The sequence below is a fragment of the Carcharhinus amblyrhynchos genome, chromosome 1 (genome assembly GCF_965287045.1).
Source record: "Carcharhinus amblyrhynchos chromosome 1, sCarAmb.v2.hapA, whole genome shotgun sequence".
NCBI lineage: Eukaryota > Metazoa > Chordata > Chondrichthyes > Carcharhiniformes > Carcharhinidae > Carcharhinus > Carcharhinus amblyrhynchos.
Genome location: NC_137324.1, coordinates 49,966,233 through 49,981,816, shown reverse-complemented (window position 1 = coordinate 49,981,816; position 15,584 = coordinate 49,966,233). Strand labels below are relative to the sequence as shown.

Below are 15,584 nucleotides of genomic sequence, written 5' to 3'. Positions count from 1 at the left end.
TCAAGAACCCATCAACCCGCTTCTTAAAAATATTTAGCGAGGCAGCCTCCACCACTTCAACGGGCAGAGAATTCCAGAGATTCACCACCCTTTGAGTGAAGAAGTTCCTCCTCAACTCCGTTCTAAACCGCCTCCCCTTTATCTTGAGGCTGTGCCCCCTAGTCCTACTGTCTTTTTTGAGCGGGAAGAGTCTCTCCACCTCTATCCTATCCATCCCATTCATCATCTTATACGTCTCAATGAGATCTCCCCTCATTCTTCTAAACTCTAACGAGTACAAGCCTAGTTTATTCAGCCTCTCCTCATAGCTCAATCCCCTCAACTCCGGTATCAGCCTAGTAAACCTCCTCTGCACTCCCTCCAGGGCCAAAATATCCTTGCGCAGGTGCGGCGCCCAAAACTGCACACAGTACTCCAGCTGCGGCCTCACCAATGCCCTATACAGCTGCAGCAAGACCTCCCTACTTTTATATTCAAATGGTGAAAGCAGACTGTGGTATCAATGATCGGTTCTATCATAGCATTTCTTTACTGTTGCTTCTAATGTGTGGAAAGTGCAATCTTGTGGAACGTGTCTCGGAATGTGTTCCGTTTTACTTCAGTAATCTGTATGGGGATTCCAGAAAGCGCTGTCTAATTAAGTTGAACTGTTGATTTTTATTTGAAATGGTGGTATGGCTGATGTCGATGTAAGCGTTTCTGTTTTGAATCAAAAATCTTCAAGGGTTGCATTCTCACTTTTGTGCACACCAGGGGATGATCTCTATCATTGTCAGCATTGTGGTAGTTAGATTTTATTAAGAGATATTCAGGAAGTCATGTCTGGTGATGTTCAAATCCAGCTGATATCAATGCCCTTAATTTGGCTGTCTCTAGAACACCTTGGGGCACGGTTAATTCTGAAATAAGCTTTTGGTTACACAAAGCTCATTGCAGCAGAACAGCTGAATAGTCTTTGTCTATTCTCATTTATCTTTCCCATACATTATAACACTTTAAATATGTGCGTGATTAAACATTCACTGTTTCTGAGATTATGTCTCTTTCCCAAAGTATATCCTTGTTTCCTGAACTCAGTGAGACACACCTTTTTCCCGAGCAACATCAATTTTGTAACTCTGAAGTCAAATCTAGTTGATAGTTACCACACAGTATAGCTTAGGTGACGAGGAATGGGGAACAGCCTTTTTTATTGGTTCAGTGAAGGTATGAAACCATCTTGCAGAGGAGAATATCTGCAATCAGCTTTGGCCCTAAGAGTGAACAGTAACTTCATTGCAGTGAAGTTCATGTAAGCCCACTTGTGACTAATAAACTTGACTTTTATTTTTGACAAGATGCTTGCTAATCTTGTGATTTGAGCAAATTGCATCTCTTTGTGTCTTTGAAGTGCTGGTTACTGCTATTGCTTGGTAGATTCCTGACAATCACTCAAAACTGCGGTGTTTGATATTGTGTTAATGATTTGCTGTGAAATTGTGTGTCCTTTTTCAAGATGCAAGCCTAGGCAAAATTTATGGAGACACTGGTCTAGCAACAATGCATTTGACGTGATGCATCCAATCTGTGGGTGAAGAATGTATGCAAGTTTGTCTATAATTTTCAGCCTACACCCCTGTTATGTGTTAGCAATGAGAATAAGAGAGCCAATTGTTTAAGTTTCCCCATCAGCAGACAGCTTCTCCATCAACAAGCACTCAGATGTGTCTCCTTGTGTTGATGCATAGAAACTGGGCCCATCGCAATGAAATGCTAAAATTTTAAATATTCTCTGAGGAGGTTTGACCCCGAGATGATCTCCTCCATCAGCATGCGAACACATTAATCAAATTCACAGTTATGGGCAAATAGCTCTATTGCCTTGTGGACACTTTGGAAATGTTGAAGGCTAAGGAAATAAACCCTGACAAAAGATTTAGAGTGGAACGCAGAGGCAAATGTACAGGCTGTCCCTATAACAAAACCAGTAACAAATGTCATGCTCTGCATTTGTATAATTAATTGCTCTGTTTTGTGTTGGTGTCAAGGAGCTGGAAATAGTTTTTAAATGCTTTAATCAACAGCTATAACTTGGAGTTCTGATAAATATAAAATTCATAATTGTAAAACATGCATTTTATCTGAGTGCAGTTGTTTAACTGCCTTGTACATAGAAATTATTGTGCAGGCACATGTTGAAATTTTATGTACAGGTCATATGTAAGTTCATTTATATTGCGTAGAATTATATAGAATCAAAGAAGTTTAAAACACAAAATCCCTTTTCCATAAATGTTGGCCCAAAGTTAAATCCTGGAAGTGGGTAGTAGCTTGTGAAAGCTTTCTATCTGAAACTACAAATTTTGACATTACTTTTGTTCACTCATAGGATGTGGGCATTGTAGCCTAAGTCAGCATTTGTTTATCCTGAATTGCCTTTGAGGAGACAGTGGCAGTCAGCTGTTTTCTTGCACTGTTACATTCCATGATGTATCAGAACCCTCACCGTTCTGATGGGGAGTTCCAGGGTTTTGATCCAGCAACATGTGAAGAAATGGTTTTTCAGCATGCTGGATTCGCTCGAATGAATCTGTCTGACGAATACAATGTTTGTCATCAACTAGTTAAATGGAATAAATAAAAGCAAAATATTGAGGATGCTTGAAATCAGGAGTAAAAATAGAAGCCCTGAAAATATTCACCAGATCTAGCAGCATCTGCGGAGAGAGAAACTTTAATGTTTCAATATGAATCTGACAAGAAGATTCTAAGTACTAGTTGTTTCTCTCTCTCTCTCTCTCTCTCTCAGATATTGCCAGGTCTGCTGAGTATTGCTAGCAGTTTCTGCAGTTAAACAGGATGCAGTGTTTTTTTTCCCTTGAATGGGGATATCCCCACACAAAAGATGATTTCATAAAAAGTACACAATTAGGTTGTTTGTCCTGGCTTCATTAGGAAGTACATTGTTTGTTTCCTGGAATGCATTCAAGGTACATGAATGGAACAGCAAAGTTTATTATGTCTAAAAATGTTTTGATGTTCTTTAACCCTCTGTTTATTGATTGTTATCTTCAAAGAGTACTTTATTCATCAGTGTGTTGATGTGCACTTCTGCTTGGTAATAAAATCCAATTAACAAATTATAAACTTATGTTGTGCATTTATATATCCTCGGACTGAGTTAACGTTTTCACTTGATTGTCGCAAGTAGGTTTACATTAACACTGCAATGAAGTTGCTGTGAAAATCTCCTAGTTGCCACACTCCGGCACCTATTCAGGTACACTGAGGAAGAATTTAGCATGACTAATGCAGCTAACGAGCAGTCATTCACACTTGGGAGGAAACCAGAGCGCCCAGAGGAAACCCACGTAGACACAAGGAGAATGTCTGTGTGGAGCCTGCACAGTGATCCAAGCCAGGAATCGAGCCTGGGTCCTTGGTGCTGTTAGGCAGCAGTGCTCACTGCTATGGCATAGTGTCGTCCTGTAAGACTACTTTGCAACTCGGGTTTATCTTTTAAGTTCGGTCATTGATACTTCTCAGGCAAATATGACATCCGTTTTTGTACTGCAAGGTCTCGTGAATGCCATAACTACCCAGTTCAATTGCTTTGTTTTTGGTCTTCAGTATTAATCAAGATGGAATATATAAATCAGTTTATGCCAGGTTTGCTGGAATCACCACTTGTTGACGAGTAGAGTGCTCATGGTGAACTAATTGAATAGTTGAATGCTGTCCTCCTTCAATGGAATAGGGCAGGGCAAAAAAGACCCTTGGAGCCCATCGACAATTACTGCCACTAAAGTCATGGTAATCTCATATTTCAGCACTTGTCCCATATCTTTGAATGTTATGATGTTTCAAGTGCTCATCAAGTGGGAAGAATTCCCACACATTATTTCAGAAACAGTATATAATTGCATTGAAGTGCTGGAAATGCTCAGTAGGCCTGGTAGCATCTGTGGAGTAAGGAAACAGAGCCAATCGCTAGAATTCCACTGTCCCGAGCATCACAGAATCGGTGTGGGGCGAACAACAGAAATGTCTGTTGACCTCCGGTGGGAATTTCTGGTCTCACTCGAGTGAGGCTGTAAAATCCCACCCCATGTTTCAGATGGAGCATGACTTTTCAGAAGAAGACTCAATGTTAACTGTGTTTCTCCCTCCACAGATGCTGTCAGACTTGCTGAATACCTCTTTTGGATTTTCTTTGTTATTTTCATTCAACTTCATGTCTATTTTATTGTGAACCTTGCAAATGCTATAAGTTGCCTCCTTCAGGCTCATGTCAATCTCTGCTGAGTCTTTCAGGGAACTCCAGCTTTGAATAGATGTAACTTTTTAAAATAAAAATAATCATGGTGGCAGGTGCCAAATTGTGATGACAGTAGAAATAAAACCAGTCATCATAATTCATAACATGGTTCTAGGCTATCACTAAAAAGTGCAAAATAATACAAGAATTGCACAATTATTGTTACAGTTGAGAATTAATTACAATGCAAAATTCAAATTTCTATTTTCAGAATAAAATGAAAGCTTGACTGCAATCTATATTTGGTATTAAAATCGGTAGATCATATGTTGACTGGTTGAATCCAGTAAATTGGATGCTTGCTCTTTTCCCAAATGGAAACGTGTCTATCCTGAAATGAAATCATCTCCTCTTTGAAGGTTTTTCATTGCTCATTTCCTATTTTGCTTACCAATCTTTGATTCAAATTCCCCAAACTCAGATCTCTTTTCAACTGATAGAAGTTGGCTTTTCTCCAGCGAAATATTTTCTATTCTTGATTTGTAACTTGTTCTTTTCCATAGATATTCTAAGCTTGATATTAGATCCTTCTCCTTTTCTGGGTTGGCAACATAGCCATGAAGTAAGTTCTGTTGTGCACATTTCAGGGATTTCCTCCTCCCCCACCCCAAACCCTGTGGTTGCCATTTATGTTGTTATTTTGCCCATCTGTACTGTTATTATGAAAATTCATCTCCCCCATTAGCACCATTCAATAGTTCTTGCATCCTCCCATAATTTTCTGGCAAATATTACCACTCTCTTGTTTTCTCACTATTTGTGACCTGAAGTATACTTTCAGTAATGTAGTAGCTCATCTACTCATTACTTCTAGTGAAATAGACTCTGCCTTTGGCACCTCTATGACATTATCCATCTTCAGTGCTTTAATAGTTTCCTTGATCAATACTGCCAACCTCTTTTCATTCCCTTTCATACCTGAATACTTTGAAGCAAGGAATGTCACATTTTCAATCCTTCCTTTGAGCCAGATCTCTCATTGTCACTGTGTTATAAAGATTCATGCGGTGACTTTTATTGCAACTCACTTCTTTTTCCGCAATCAGTACATGTATGGTATGTAGTCCAAAATGATGACACACGTTGATCTGGAAGCATGCAGTCAGAAAAAATTGTAACTTCTGTAAAAGATCTATGGAATCTAATTGTTTTGAAGAAGGTTTGAAAATGATTTTTAATAGTTTGTATTAATTGTGAAGGAATTAATTGTAATTTTATTGGATAATAAATATTTGTCCATGGGACCTCTCAACACTTCATGTGGAAGTAGTAGCGACAAGGAGGAAATTACTACATAAACCTCTGTGGCTAGCAGACGCAACAGAGAGCTAGAGGCAGAAGAGTTGAAATGTGAAGGCGACCAGTGCACAGATGCAGACGAAGCAGGAAAAGTGGCATAGAATTCTTGAGGAGGAGAAGCAAATCAATCAGCAAGAGGTCAGTTTTTCTGTGTGGCACAAAGGAGACTGGAATTCTTTGAGATCCTGTGCAAGTTGGCTGCTTTCCTAGAAGTGGCCAATTGGGAACTGGGGTGTTGTTGGTTGAAAGGAATCTCAAAAGTGACACCATCAGGACTGCCAGGCGTAGAGGGGTCAAGGGTTCATAAGTGTGCCTTGCTAGTTGACAATCTTAACAGTTGCTATCTTTGAGTTTTAAAGTTACCAGATAGCACTGTTGACTGCACAAGTGAATAACAACAAATTGTGGAACTGTGAAGTACGTAGTACTACGTTTATACTGGGACTGATGTGAATGCATTGTTGTTGTATTGACTATTTAAAGTGAAATTTACCTTTTTTATTTGAAATATTTTTGTCTTTTGATGTCAAATTGTGTTAGTTCTGATTTGTGTTAACGTAAGAGCTACAAATAGTAGAATCTTGTTGATTAATTTTTGTTTTGGGATCATTCGGTAAATTTTATTTTGTATTTATATTCTCCTGATGGGGAAAATGATAAAACCCATCATTGACGGGTCTGTACTTGCTCCCTTTTATCTTAACTATTTCTGAATGATAGAATCATATTACAGCATAGAAGGAGACCAGGCAGCCCATCATGTTTGAGCAGGCTTTCTGAAAGAGAATTCATCTGGTGTCAATCTCTAACCCTTCCCTCCACTCCATTCTCCAAGAGCCTGTATGTTTTGGCTCTTCAGATGATTGATTTCCCCTTCAAAGCCTTGTTCACAGATCTTTGTTTACTGATCTTCACTCAAGCCCTGCTTGACTCTTCCAGTCCTTTGTGCATCTTACTTTACCTCTCAACTTCCCATATTTTTTGATGTCCATTCCCTGCCAGATTGCCTTATTTTCCTGTTCTGCAGCTCAGCACCCCACCTCAATCATCAGTTACATTTCTAGTATTGTAGGTGTTAGCTCTGTTAAGGTAAAACCTACCTAACTTGGACTGGCTTCTCTCGCCTGAAGTAGCCCCAAATGCCCTGGAAATCTCCAGCCCCCCCCACAATTCTGCATCATGTCTCGAGCCTGATTTGAACACTACCTTGGCTGCTGTTTCCTCAGAGACTGGCTGTGTTCAGCAGCAGCGCCAAAATCGTAAAGCCTAATGGCGAAAATCTGGACAAATTCAAGTCTGGCATTTCCCAGGCCCTTCTGGAATTAGAAATGACCTCTGACCTGAAGGCTCAGTTGTGGGAGCTGAACATTACAGCTGCTAAGGAAATTGAAGTTGGCAGTGGCAGAAAAGCAATCATTATCTTTGTGCCTGTACCCCAACTGAAGTCTTTTCAGGAGATCCAGGTGCAGTTTGTGCCAGAACTTGAAAAGAAATTCAGTGGTAAACACGTTGTCTTCATTGCACAGAGGAGAATTTTGCCCAAAGCAACCAGAAGAAGTAGAAACAAGAACAAGCAGAAGCTGTGCATGATGCTATTCTTGAAGACTTGGTTTTCCCTCGTGAAATTGTGGGCAAGAGAATTCGTGTGAAACTGAGCGGTACAAGGCTCATCAAAGTTCATTTGGACAAGGCACAACAGAACAAAGCGGATAAATTTTCTGCTGTTTACAAGAAACTAACTGGCAAAGATGCTCTGTATGAATTCAGAGTTCCAACTGCAAATTGTTCAGAATGGCTCAAATAAAAAAAACTGGTCATTTAAAAAAAACATCAGCATATAGTTTCCTGTCTCTCTCACTCTCTACTGATGATGCCTATCTGGCTGAGTATTTCCTGCATTTTTTTGTTTTTTCTTCCCTGATTTCTAGTATCTGCAGCATTTAAATTTTGTATTGACTCATTGAAAGTTATGATGCAAATCTAGAGAACAGTGGCCTGCATCCAGCCTTGTGTTTCTCTTTGGTGGAGATCAGGCAGTAGGGTCCATAAGCTCCTGCCAATAAATTTAAGGCCGTATGCACGTGAATAGTTTGCACTGGGGAAAGAATGCCCCGAAAGCCAAGTCCAAAATGATTCAATGTGGCTGTTGGAGCTAAAGGGATCAAGGGACATGGGGGAAGGCGGTATTAGAGTATTGAATTTGATGATCAGTCATGATCAAAATGAATGAAGAGCAGGCTTGAAGGGCCAAATAGCCTCCTTCTGCTTACATGAATTATATAATCTGAATAGAGTGCCTTCTCTGCCTTGAAATCTTTCTCACAGTTCCAACAGCACAAAAAGAGGTCCTTCAGCCCAAAGTGTCCGCATTGGCCATCAAGGACCTACAGAGAACAAAGAAAATTACAGCACAGGAACAGGCCCTTCGGCCCTCCAAGCCTGCATCAACAATGCTGCCCAACTTAACTAAAACCCCCGATGCTTCCGGGGACCATATCCCTCTGTTCCCATCTCATTCGTGTACTTGTCAAGACGCCCCTTAAACATCACTACCATATCTGCTTCCACTACCTCCTTCGGCAATGAGATCCAGACACTCATCACTCTGTAAAAGAAATCTGCCTTGTACGTCTCCTTTAAACCTGGCCCCTTGCACCTTAAACTTATACCCCCTAGTAATTGACTCTTCCACCATGGGAGAAAGCTTCTGACTATCCAGCCTGCCCACGTCCCTCATAATTTTGTAGACTTCTATCAGGTCACCCCTCAACCTCTGTCACCCCAGTGAGAACAAACCAAGTTTCTCCAACCTTTCCTCATAGCTAATGCTCTCCATACGAGGCAACATCCTGGTAAGTCTTTTCTGTACCCTCTTCAAAGCCTCCATATCCTTCTGGTAGTGTGGCAACCAGAATTGACCACTAACTTCCAAGTGCGGCCTAACTAAGGTGCCAGTTTTTAAACTTACTACCACAGCTGATGAAGGCAAGCATGCCATATGCCGCCTTGACTTCCTTCTCTGCCTGCATTGCCACTTTCAGTGACCTGTGTACCTGTACACCCAGATCCCTTTGCCTATCAATACTCCCTAAGGGTCTGCTATTTACTGTATATTTCCTATCTGTATTAGACCTTCCAAAATGCATTACCTATCTGTTCCAATTCTGTTTTCCAGCACTTGATCAGTTGCCTTGAATGTTATGGTGTTTCAATTGTTCAGTTAAATGTTTTTTGTATGTTTTGAGGGTTTCCACTTCCATCAGCCTTTCAGGCAGTGAGTTCTAGATTTTCACCACACTCTGGGTGAAAACATTTTTCTTCAATCCCCCTCTAAATCTCCTGCTCAATTAGATCAGTGGCCCCACCTGGTTATTGACCTTTCTACTGAGCGTTAAGTATTTTCATATCTTTATTCCTCGTTATTTATACACCTTAATGAGGCCCCCCAAAATCTTCTCTGCTCTAAGAAAAACAACCCCAGCCTAATCAGCTGTTCTTCTGACCTGAAATGCTCCAGCTTAGGCAACATCTGTGTTTCCTCTATATTCTTTCCATCTTGTCAACTTGAATCGACTCCACTGTCTTGTTTCTTCCCTTTTACACTTCACTTCGCTGTCTTGTCAATCAAGAATCTGTTTAACTCGGCCTTACACATTTACTATCATCAAGCGTCCACTGCTCTCTGGGAAGAGAATTCCACAGGCCAAAGATCACCTTTCTCTTAAATGGGAGATTGTTTATTTTTAAACTGTGTACCATTGTTCTAGTCTCTCTCACCAGGTGAAACATCATTTCGACATCCAACTTATCAATTGTCTTTAGGATCTGCTATTTTTCATAACATTACCTTTCATTCTTCTAAACTCCAGTCGGTATGGGTCCACCCTTTCCTCATAAGATAACTCCCCAACCCAGGCCTCCAGTAAGGGAAAAAAGTGTAGGTGAAATTTAGAACTTTTTTCAGTTGTTCTGTTAGAAATGTTGGACGATTTCTTCTGTCTCTCCAAACTTAGAGACTTTCCTCCTCCTCCTAGAACAAAATTTGGCAAAAATTAAAGGAATAGGGATGACATTATAGCTCAGTGGTTAGCACTGCTGCTTCACAGCACCAGGGACTCGGGTTCGATTCCCGGCTTGAATCACTGTCTGCGAAGTTTGCATGTTCTACCCGCATCAGTGTGGGTTTCCTCCAGGTGCTCCGGTTTTCTCCCACATTTTGAAAGACGTGCTGGTTAGATGCATTGATCTGAACAGGCATTGCACTGTGGCGACTAGGGGAATTTCATAGCAACTTAATTGCACTGTTACTGTAAGCCTTACTTGTGACTAATAAACTTTAAATCTTAGCACTTTAAGGGAGTAAAATATTAGATATTTAGAAAGAGCCTGTCAACCTTTCTTCAAACAAACTGAATGGTAAGAAAGTTTATTTCCACAAGATCATAAGAAATGTGTCACTACCAATGTGTCATACCATCAGGTAAATGTATAAGTAACTTCTGGAAGCAGGAAATGCATGGATCCATGTGAAAACAATGAGGAGTGCATCATGATATCCTGAGCCATTATTAAGTTTTTATATGTCCGATTTGCTGACTGTTCTTAATGCCTGTGTTTTCAATGCAAACATTTTCTGGAGGCTCGTGAGTGACTGAACATTTATAGGTCTTGTCTTTTGCTTCTCAAGTTTTATTGTTCTTTTGGTTCTGATTATAAACAATAGACCACAAAGTAATAATGCAATTTCTAATGCAAGAGAGAGTGTGCAAGGTTATGGGAACAAGTTAAGGGAGTGGTGCAAGGTCCAAAGCTCTTTTAGTGAGCTAATGCAGACTCGATGAGCTGAATGGATTCCTTCTGCATTGTAAACGTTGTGATCCTAAGTAGGCAGCTGCCCTTGAGCTGAAGTAAAAGTTTGGATATTGAGTTTTGTATGAAATGGTTTTGATTATTGCTTAATGAATTCAAAAAATATAGCCAACAGCGTTATGCTTAGCTGTTACTTGCCAATAAAAAGTCTGACAACACCAGGTTTTAGTCCAACCGATTTATTTGATAATAGACTCACAAGCTTTCGGGGTTAGCCCCTTCGTCAGGTGAATGGAGAGTTCTGGCCTCAGACAGAGCATATAAAGCACAGACAGTTTAGAGATTACTGATTAGAATGTGAATCCTTACACTTAACCTGCTGTCCAAGACCTGAAGTGGCTGACAATGTGAGTGGAAGGAGCACTGATCACAGGTTACAGAGATGTGTATTGTCTCCAGACAGTACAGTAAGTGAGGTTTTGCAAACCCAGGCAAGTCACGGGGGTTACAGATAGTGCGACATGAACCCAAGATCCCTGTTGAGACCGTCCTCATGTGTCCTCATATGTGACACCGCAAACTGCCGGATCCAAGTGGAGAGGATCTCCAAGAAGATTGCGCATATCGACACAGACATCAAGTTTTTACAGAGATGCAAGAAAGCAGACAAGATACCAAAAGGACTACAGATCATGAACCCACTCAGGGCAACCTATAACACAGACTATGCTGAGAGACTTTGCCGTGGCACCTCTCTCACACTTCTCAACCATCTCATACACCAGCTTTACAGCAAATGCCGCACCCTGGAAACTAAAATGGAATACATATTCTCAACTTGTGCTCAGGATGCAGACCAACTGCGAAACTCTGCCAAGCAGATGAGACAAAGCACCACCTACACGCACACCAAGAACAGGAAACTTGAAAAACTCGGCATCGCCGCCTGCAACAACCAAGCCTCCCCCGGCACCACAGTAGAAAACAGCACTACCGCAGGGAGGTCTATTGTCAACTTGTCGGACTACACACTTCAACCAGATGAAATCGAAGTTCTCAGCCGAGGGCTCAATTTCTGCCCCAACACCAAAATGGATCCCATCAGTCTTGCAGCGGACACAGGAATTCATCAGGCGAATGAGGCTGCGGGAGTTTTTCCACAAACCCCAAGAGGCCTACAGCGAACACAATGAGACAGCCGATGAACCAAAACAACTGACAGAGAGATCCGCAGTGCAACAACCTAAGAGGAAGGAATCCAATTGGACTCCTCCGGAAGGCCGCTGCCCTCGACTGGACTTGTATGCCCAAACCATCAGGAGGTGCGTTAACACCAGATTCATCAACCGCACTCAAGACAGCCCCGAACATCACCCAAGCACAACGCAACGCCATCCACGCTGTCGAGACAAACCGCAACGTTGTCATCAAACCAGCAGACAAAGGAGGGGCCATCATCATACTGAACAGAACGGATTACTGTAAAGAAGTGTACCGACAACTAAACAATGAGGAACACTACAGACAGTTACCCACAGATCCGACCAAAGAACACTCTCGTCAACTCAACAATCTGATCAAGACCTTTGATCCGGACCTTCAGAGCACCCTCTGTGCTCTCATTCCACGTACTCCCCGCATTGGAGATCTCTACTGCCTCCCAAAGATACACAAGACAAACACACCTGGCCGTCCCATTATATCGGGCAATGGGACTCTGTGTGAGAACCTCTCTGGCTACGTCGAGGGCATCCTGAAACCCATTGTACAAAGAACCCCCAGCTTTTGTCGCGACACTACGGACTTCCTACTGAAACTCAGCACACGTGGAGCAGTTGAACCAGGGACACTCCTCGTCACAATGGATGTCTCGGCGCTCTACACCAACATCCCCCACAACGATGGCATTGCTGCGACTGCCTCAGTACTCAATGCTGACAACTGCCAGTTTCCAGATGCAATTTTACAACTCATCCGCTTTATCCTGGACCACAATGTCTTCACCTTCAACAACCAGTTTTTCATCCAGACACATGGAACAACCATGGGGACCAAATTTGCACCTCAATATGCCAATGTCTTCATGCACAGGTTCGAACAAGACTTCTTCACTGCACAGAATCTTCAACCAATGCTGTACACTAGATGCATCGATGACATTTTCTTCCTTTGGCCTCATGGTGAACAGTCACTGAAACAACTATATAATGATATCAACAAATTCCACCCCACCATCAGACTCACCATGGACTATTCCCCAGAATCAGTTGCATTCTTGGACACACGCGTCTCCATTAAGGATGGGTACTGCAAGCCCACAGACAATCTCACAATGCTCCACTTCTCCAGCTTCCACCCTAAACATGTTAAAGAAGCCAATCCCTGTGGACAAGCCCTCCGTATACACAGGATTTGCTCAGATGAGGAGGATCGTGGCAGACACCTCCAGACCCTGAAAGATGCCCTCATAAGAACAGGATATGGTGCTCGACTCATAGATCGACAGTTCCGATGCGCCACAGTGAAAAACTGCACCGATCTCCTCAGCAGTCAAACACGGGACACAGTGGACAGAGTACCCTTCGTCGGCCAGTACTTCCCCGGAGCGGAGAAGTTACGACATCTTCTCCAGAGTCTTCAACATATCATTGATGAAGACGAACATCTCGCCAGGGCTATCCCCACACCCCCACTTCTTGCTTTCAGACAACCACACAACCTCAAACAGACCATTGTTCGCAGCAAACTACCCAGCCTTCAGGAGAACAGTGACCACAATACCACATAACCCTGCCACAGCAACCTCTGCAAGACATGCTGGATCATCGACATGGATACCATCATCACACGTGAGAATACCATCCACCAGGTACATGGTAAATACTCTTGCAACTCGGCCAACATTGTCTACCCGATACGTTGCAAGAAAGGATGTCCCGAAGCATGGTACATTGGGGAGACCATGCAGACGCTACGACAACGGATGAATGAACATCGCTCGACAATCACCAGGCAAGATTGTTCCCTTCCTGTTGGCGAACACTTCAGTGGTTACGGGCATTCAGCCTCTGACCTTTGGGTAAGCATTCTCCAAGGCGGCCTTCACGACACACAGCGCAGAGTCGCTGAGCAGAGACTGATAGCCAAGTTCCGCACACATGAGGACGGTCTCAACAGGGATCTTGGGTTCATGTCGCACTATCTGTAACCCCCGTGACTTGCCTGGGTTTGCAAAACCTCACTTACTGTACTGTCTGGAGACAATACACATCTCTGTAACCTGTGATCAGTGCTCCTTCCACACACATTGTCAGCCACTTCAGGTCTTGGACAGCAGGTTAGGTATAAGGATTCGCATTCTGATCAGTAATCTGTAAACTGTCTGTGCTTTATATGCTCTGTCTGAGGCCAGAACTCTCCATTCACCTGACAAAGGGGCTAACCCCGAAAGCTTGTGAGTCTATTATCAAATAAATCGATTGGACTAAAACCTGGTGTTGTCAGACTTTTTACTGCGTTTACACCAGTCCAATGCCGGCATACCCACATCATGACTTTCCAATAAAGCAGTTATTTTGAGCAAATCTGGATGATGGTAGACTGGGCGACAAATATTTTCTGAAACAGCATGGTAATCTGAGATAGACTGGGTGGAAAATATTTTGCTACTTGTTCAAGTTGGTAAAATAGTCTGGTTGGATTGTCGTCTGTGGTATTTGTTGCTCTTGACCATGGGCAGAAATAGTTGTTTTTTATGCAACAAATTGCATGCAATCTGGCACATGGATGGACAGAGAAAGAGTCCGCACTTCACATAGCTTCAAACCTTCCGTCAGTACTTGTCTTTCCGAGACCCATGCCAAAGACATAAGCACAGAATTGGAGGTTCTAGCTATTGGCTAGATTATGATGCAGAAATGTTGTTCATCCCCACAGGTGATGGAAGATTCCCAAAACTACTGAAGTTGCACAAAATCAGTTGCTCCACTCGTATCACTAAAATAATTTTTCTTATTACTTCTTGTTGCTGTATTTGGAATTTTGTGTACATATTAACAGTTGCATTTCCCTCCAAACAAGTAACATAATTTCTATAGTGTAATGCTTTGGGACATCCTGCATAAGGTGGTTATAAATGTTTATCCTCTTTTTTTTGTGCCCTTGGCTGTTTGAATGAAGGAAAAGATGGTGAGTTTTGTTTTCGCAGAAAGGTCAGATATGTTCTGGAAATCGAGTAGCACTGTTACGATATTTGAGAATATTCACTTTTCATAAAGATTGGAACATTTTGCATTCCATTATGTAATGGACCAGTCTGTGAGAATGTGTCTGAGTGCAACTTTGTGTGTCTCTTTGAAGCTATTATGTAATTATTGTGTGGGTCAGAACAGCTCAAGGCTAATTAGTTGTAATATGCTCAATTGAACAAAACCAGACTGTCTTTAAAAATATGTAATGATAGTTAAAGTGTGACCGAGCCACTCATGCTGTAAGAAGACTTGTCAAGGGTGCTCAGGGGTGGGGATGTTTGTGGAGCCACCCTTGCCTTTTAATTGTTTAATTGTCCACCACCATTCACGACTGGATGTGGCAGGACTGCAGAGCTTTGATTTGACAACTGGCTGTAGCATGCATGTAATCCTATGTTGTAGCTTCACCAGGTTTGTACCTAAATTTGATATTGAACTTCCCATTGAACCAGAGTTGGTCTTGTAGTTTGATTGCAACAGGGAGGTGAACGTTATGCCAGACCATGGGGTTGCATGTTGTGGTTGAGTACAGTTCTGCAGCTGTTGGTGGCTCCGAGCATCTCACAAATACCCAATTTTGAGTTAGATTCATAACAGATCTTCTATCTCATTTAAAAAGCAACACACTGGAGTGCATTCTCAGTGTGAGGATGCAACTTTGTCCTCACAAGGTCTCTGCAGTTAATCTCTCATACCAGGATAATTCATACCAGGACAAATTCATTTGTGACAGGTAGATTGCAGAGGTCAAAGTTTGTTGTTGGTGCTTTCACCGCCTGGCACAGACTTTTGGGACTTGACCAGCCTGGTCAATAAAAGGGCTACCAAGTCACTGTTGGATTATCCAAAGTGTATTCTGTGCCCTTGCTATCTTCGATGATTCATCCAAATGGTGTTCAACACAATGCATCTAATGGTAATCAGCAGGA

At 42.1% G+C, this 15,584-nt stretch overlaps 1 protein-coding gene and 1 pseudogene across 3 annotated transcripts in view; both read left to right on the top strand.

The window, feature by feature from the left end:
- LOC145348337 (small ribosomal subunit protein eS7 pseudogene) overlaps nt 1-7,400 on the top strand; it is a 40,319-nt pseudogene extending 32,919 nt beyond the window's left edge.
- Nucleotides 1-15,584, top strand: part of nedd4l (NEDD4 like E3 ubiquitin protein ligase) — a 427,841-nt gene that overhangs the window by 42,248 nt on the left and 370,009 nt on the right. The gene's annotated exons all lie outside the window — the stretch shown is intronic.